This window comes from Chenopodium album, chromosome 8, assembly GCF_948465745.1.
Source record: "Chenopodium album chromosome 8, dcCheAlbu1.1, whole genome shotgun sequence".
Taxonomy (NCBI): domain Eukaryota; kingdom Viridiplantae; phylum Streptophyta; class Magnoliopsida; order Caryophyllales; family Amaranthaceae; genus Chenopodium; species Chenopodium album.
In genome coordinates, this window is record NC_137841.1 from 26,260,466 (window position 1) to 26,266,124 (window position 5,659).

The 5,659-nt window shown below is 34.6% G+C and overlaps 1 pseudogene; it reads left to right on the top strand.

The window, feature by feature from the left end:
* The first annotated feature begins 4,783 nt into the window (after positions 1 to 4,783).
* Positions 4,784 to 5,392, top strand: LOC145642858 (putative calcium-binding protein CML46 pseudogene; annotated as a pseudogene).
* The last annotated feature ends 267 nt before the right edge of the window (positions 5,393 to 5,659 follow it).

Sequence of the window (5,659 nt, forward strand, 5' to 3'; positions counted from 1 at the left end):
TGGTGGGAGGGATTTCGTGGGTGGTTGTGGTGTTCGGTGAAGGGTTGGGTTTGGGGGGTTTCAGGATAGGAGATATCACGTTACGGGTGGGGATAGTGGCTGTTTAGGAGGGTTTTGGAATGTGGGTGGTGGTGGCTCAGGCGGCAAGGGGCGGGGCTGGGGTTACTCAGGTGGCAAGGGATGGTCATGATGGTTGACATGAATGAAGGGGGTGAGGTAGAAGGCGAAAGATTAAGGGGAAAAAAAATAAATAACCTGTAAAACAGGTTGTAAGTAAAAATGTTCGTTTTGAGACTATGGGGTATAAAGGTGGAATTATTTCTATAATCTGGGATTATTTTTAGAAGATGAGTCAAAGGTGGGATTATTTATTTCAATTTTTCCTAGAAAAAACATGGCCCATGCGTGAGACCGTGAGAAATAATTGAATGAGAATTAGTTGATTGGAGTTTTTTTTGGTTCATCTCAATATATATATTTTTAAAAAGAAAAAGTGTCAAAAATAATATAACCTTTGAGCATTATTTCTTTTTGATTATTTTTTAATGATACTCCATACAACTTTTGAGAGTATTCGCCTAAAACAATTATATTTTACCTAAAATCTAGATGACCGATAAACAATTTATTTTAATTAATTTATTTTAAATAAATCATTTAATAATTTAGTCAAGTCCTAATTAAAACTTTAACTATGGGTTTTTTTAGGCAACTTTAACAATGGTTAATTTAAGCAATAATTAACTTTCATATGTGAAATACGTAAGCAATAATTTAACAAGATCTCGCTTGATACTCCTATATTTCTTATATATTTATACTTACACAAACTTTCATATGTGGCTGGCTACACGGTGTGGCCAACCACAATTTTTTTTTTTTTTTAACATCACGTTCTCTCTCCTCTTTTCTCCTGTTCGTTCTTCGATTAATTCTCCAGATTATTTCAACAAAATTCATTCTCCAGATTTTCCCCTTTTTAGTTTTAGTTTTCCATCTTCTTCTGTTCTTCAATTTTCCCCAATTCCCAGATTCTCTCTCCTCTTTTTTTTTTTTTTTTTTTTTTTCTGTTCTTCAATAAATTCCCCAATTTCCAGATTTTGTTTTTTTAGGGTTCGTAGCTTGGAGGTGCAGAAGAAGAGGAGGAAGAAGATGAAGTGATAATGGTAGGTCTTGTTAACGTTGTAGATCCTTCACCTCCCAATCAATTCGTCTTCTTGCTCGAGCTTGTGTAATTATGAAGTGATAATGGAATCATTTTCTTCGTTGTATTTACAAGCTTCACTGTAATGTTGAGGATGACGTAGGTGCTAGTGTTTTGTTTGTGTCATTATGCTTATAATTTTGTCAATTATTGCTCAAGTTTTTGGGTATTGAGTTGATTTGTGTAAGCGATTACCTTGGTTATTAATTGTGAATTTTGTATTCTTTTGTTGTTAATATGATTGAGATTGGAGTTAAACTTTATTTGAAGTTCATACATTAGAGTTAAAATTAATTTATGAAAAGGGATTACTTAGTCAGTAGGGGTTACTTGGTCGGTAAGGGGTTACTAGATTAGTCAGGGTTACTCGATTAGGGGTTACTAGTTCAATCAGGGGTTACTCGGTTAGGGGTTACTAGGTCAGTCAGGGGTTACTCAATGAGGGGTTACTAGAGGTTACTAGGCCGGTTAGGGGTTACTAGGGTTACTTGGTTAGGTCAATCAGGGGTTACTTGGTGAAGAGTTACTAGGGGTTACTAGGTCAGTAGGGGATACTAGCTAGGGGTTACTAGGTCGGGTAGGGGTTACTCAGTCAGGGGTTACTAGGTCGGTTATGGGATACTAGCTAGGGGTTACTTGATTAGGGGTTACTAGGTCGGGTAGGGGTTACTCAGTCAGGAGTTACTAGGTTAGTTAGGGGTTACTTAATCAGGGGTTACTTGTGTGTTAGCTGGCCACACGGTGTGGGCAGCCACACACAAAACTTGTTGTTATACTTAATATGGTACAAATACGATCAAGTTTAATTACTCCCTCCGCGTTTTAATTTTTGTTGAGTAATTAGGTTTTGATGATTGTAAACTAATGATGATTATCTATCTAACGTGTTTGTTAAGTTGTGCATCGAAAGAACAAGTTATTCTTGGAACAGGATATAAGGAATCTGAGCAATATATGATAAGAAATAGAGAAACAAGAACAATGATGAGTGTCATGGTTGATAAGCATGATGATGGCTAAATAACCATGAAGGTAACTATGTAAATAGGTGTTTGCATATGTTATCTTTATGAGGTAAGTACACTATGCATACATGAGCTGTATATGTGTAGGAGTATTTACATAAGCTTTAAGTTTAATTAGTTCTCTCACTTGAAGTTTGTTTATAACAAACAAACTTCAATCTAATGTTTCTCTTAAGTGTTTATGTGAAGACAGGAAGTGACTTAGGTGAAGTCAATGGGTTGGAACATAGAAGACTTCAAGAGGAACAAGAGAGAATGAATGAACCTAAAGCAGGTTCTCCCATGAGAACCAAATCACGAAGGGACCTGAAGGTATTCTCTAACAAGATCCAGAAGGAACTTTCGGCAGGCTTTTCCACGAAAGCCGGAGCATGTTCCCTAACAGGTACATGAAGAGTTCCATATTCCCTAATAGGACAGCAAGTTAAGGAGTTGACTTGTATTGCGAAGATGACAGCAAGTTCCAGAAAGGAACCTGGTCTGCGAGTTCCAATAAGGAATGAAAAAAGTGACAGCAAGTTCCAGTTAGGTACTTGGCTTGCGGTTCCAGAAGTGGAACGTTGCCCCGAGATCTAGAATACATCAATACTACAAGATTCCAGAACAAGAGTTTCAAAGAAACAACATGAAGACGGAGAAATTGAAGTATATCGCTCTAGGATTCATGTAAGTATGTTGGACATAAAAGTCAGTCTGGAACAAGTCTAAAGAACCAAGGTGAACTCATGATAGTCAATGAAATTAGAGTTACTGACTTGTCAGGACTTAGAGACTGTCAGAGTTCCGAAACCTAATCGGAACTTAGGTCTGCACGTCGTTAAAGGTCGCAGGTCGAATTTAATGATATATATTTACCTAATACGTGCATATATTTTAGGGATTTGATTTTACAGAATAAAGATATTTATTTTCTAATAAATCCCTTTGGAAAAAGATAAGTTATTTTTGGAAAAAAATTTCAGCAAAATAAGTTTTAAATAAAATCTAATTTTATGGTAAGTATATCTTTTGTGAAAAGTTGTGGTAAGTATATCTTTTGTAAAAAGATATATTAGTATATTTGGAAAATATAAGATTTAGATAAAATCTGATTCTATCAATAATAATAAGATATATTTTTGGAAAATTTATTTTTGGAAAATATCTTTTATTTCTATCTTTTAATAAAACTTATTTTTTACGAAAAGAATAATTTGGGTGTACTATAAATATGCTCATATTTATTTATTCAAAGTCGAGGCTGACGAAGTGTAGTGGTCGTGCTTAATGGTTTCATCCTTCACCACGAAGCTAAGTCGGTCCTCCTGGTCAAAGTTCCTGTCAGTTTCTGGTTACAGTACGTCCAGTGAGTTCCAGCAGATCTTGAGTGTCCAACATATTAGTTTTATCTCTTTATTCATTGATATAATTTTAGAGGTATTCTTTGAGATCTTGTAATTGGGAAAAAGGGTTTTGAGTGTTTTATGTATTGGGGTGTGAGAGTTCGTGAGGATTCTCGTTTTTATAATGTTGTATTGTAAGAGTGCAATGTGTGAGCTTCTAGGGTGAAGCTGAATGAGCTTCTAGTGAGAGGCCGAGTGTAGGCACTTCAGAAGTTCTGAGTGAATCTAGGTTTGGGACTTAGGTTGGGTAAGATAGCGTCTTATCGTGTAGCAAGTTCAGTCAGGAACTTGTGAGAGAGGTCTGTTTGTAATAGGTTTGTAATTAGGAGTGTTTGGCCTATTATAGTGGATTGGTTTGGCTTGAAATCCCTTGGAGGGTCGAGGTTTTACTTTCAATTGGGCCCTGGATGGTTTCCTCGTAAAATTCGCTTTGCATTGTCTAAGTTCCTAACAGCAATCAGTTTTATATTCCGCGAAAAGTAGGCACTAGGAACATACTACAATTCACCCCCCCTCTTGTAGTATATCATCCGAAATAACAATTTTTTTTTTTAATTTCTGAGATTTTAAATAAGTAAAAAATATTAAACAAACAGAAAATACTTTTGGTGTAACTTGCACCAGTGTGTAAATTACGAGTAACTTTTTAGTCCCTTGGTGGAGGAGTTCCGTATTTCCATTGTGTTTATGTTCTATTCTTTTGTTTTTCGTTTTCATTTTTGTTTCATTATCTATTTTTATTACCTATCTTGTTTTGAAAGAAAGAGACAAAAGGATAATCTAATGGGTTAGGAGAAAAGTGGTCCATAACAAAAGTCTACCTCATATTATTGACTTGCTTAACGCGACATACTTCCAGAACATACATAGGAAACTTCCAAGTTCGTCTTAGATACATTTCTTATACGAATCCTAAATTATTAAGTAATTTATCATCACAAATTTCAACCTATTTTGCTCCAACCTTCTATTCCAATTTCAAAGCAAAATCCATGAACTTTCCTTGCACCTAAACCATCTTCATGATCTTTTCAAACCCTTTAAAAAGTTCATCATCCTATATATATATATATAGATCAAGCCATGCCTATTTTCCATCCATCAAACAATTTGCGAATTTCCTCCATGCTAGCAAAGCTGTAATATTCGATAAACAAGTTAATATTATTACAATGGAGAAGGCATCATCATCATCATCATCTTACAACACACTTTCCTCAAATTTTCTTGATTTAATTTTCCTACATGTTATTTTTGACTTGAAACATAACTTGTCAAATTTCTTCACGAGTTCTTGGTCACTTTTCCATGCAAAGTTTCATTTCTTCAACTCTTCTGAGGCCGTCATGTTTGAGCCAAAGAGCAACAACATTATTGTAGGGCAGCAATCTTCGATTTGCTCTAATGATGTAGTATCTATTGACCATGATGATGATTGCTTGTTTGGACGCGATATAAACATGATCATGGAAAGACTTGGAATTCAACATTGTTTTGAAGGAGAAGAGCTTCAAAAGAAGTGGGGTTGTAAAGAATTATCTAATTTATTCGAAGATGAACCAAGTTTGGAAGAGGTAAAAGAAGCTTTCGATGTATTTGATCAAAATAAAGATGGGTTTATTGATGCAGGGGAATTACAGAGAGTGCTATGTGTGTTAGGGATAAGGAAAGGGGTAGAGTTGCAAGATTGTAGAAAAATGATTAAGGGTTTTGATCAAAATAATGATGGGAAAATAGATTTTAATGAGTTTGTAGGGTTTATGTTAAAGACTTTTAATTGAAATATATATTTCATTTTTTTTATGAAGATTTGTGGAGAGGTTTCCCTTTATTTGTTGCTTATTTGAGTATAATTCTATAGCTACTAATGGTTATGGTTTTCGAAAATCGGAAATTTAAACTCCTTACAAATAGGAATACAATAAAATGAAATAATATTAGACTAGAAAATTTGAATATGCTTAATATGAAGTTTAATCTAATAATAAAATTAATTACCATTCACACTAAATAAAATAGTAAAAATACTATCCTTTGAACTTGTGTGA